The 507-nt window shown below is 46.2% G+C and overlaps 1 long non-coding RNA gene across 6 annotated transcripts in view; it reads right to left on the bottom strand.

The window, feature by feature from the left end:
- The window catches only part of LOC118172642, a 94,582-nt gene continuing 94,075 nt past the window's right edge, over positions 1-507 (bottom strand). For all 6 annotated transcript variants that reach the window (XR_004753796.1, XR_004753797.1, XR_004753799.1 and 3 more), the window contains one exon: positions 1-370. This is a non-coding gene — a long non-coding RNA (uncharacterized LOC118172642). The remainder of the gene's footprint in view (positions 371-507) is intronic.

Raw genomic sequence — 507 nt, 5'->3', positions numbered from 1 at the left:
CCAACACTCCTGGTTCACTCAAGTGCCCCCCGGATGCCTCCCAGTGTCCTCTATTGCCAATTAGATGCCTTACGCACCTCTCCACTATCCTGCAGGTTGACCTGAAGGAAACCCAGTGCAAACTAAAGGCCTCTCATGGCCATTCTCTCTGCTCTAAAGGCTCTACAAGGCTACTTGGGTCCTGCAGGCTTCAAGTGGTGCTAGAGTATACTGGAAGGCCCTGCGAGGCCTAGAAATGTCTCATCAGTCAGCCCCCTACTTACCCACATGCTTTGCAAACTTTGTACGTTTGTGTTTCCAATTTTTGAGTCCTCTTTTCTTCCCATCCTCATTTTCAGCAGACACCCAGTTTCATGAAGAAATGAGACACCTGGGAATATAAGTATAAATTGCATATAAGTTCCACAGTCATTTCTTTTGCAACAGTATTGAAAATGGTTGGATTCACCTTCCCTTTCCTATGAGATCAGTTCCTACTCTAGTGCTCATGCACTAAGATGCTATCAG

Source organism: Oxyura jamaicensis, chromosome 11, assembly GCF_011077185.1.
Source record: "Oxyura jamaicensis isolate SHBP4307 breed ruddy duck chromosome 11, BPBGC_Ojam_1.0, whole genome shotgun sequence".
NCBI classification, from domain to species: Eukaryota; Metazoa; Chordata; class Aves; order Anseriformes; family Anatidae; genus Oxyura; species Oxyura jamaicensis.
This window is presented reverse-complemented; position numbering and strand designations above follow the sequence as displayed.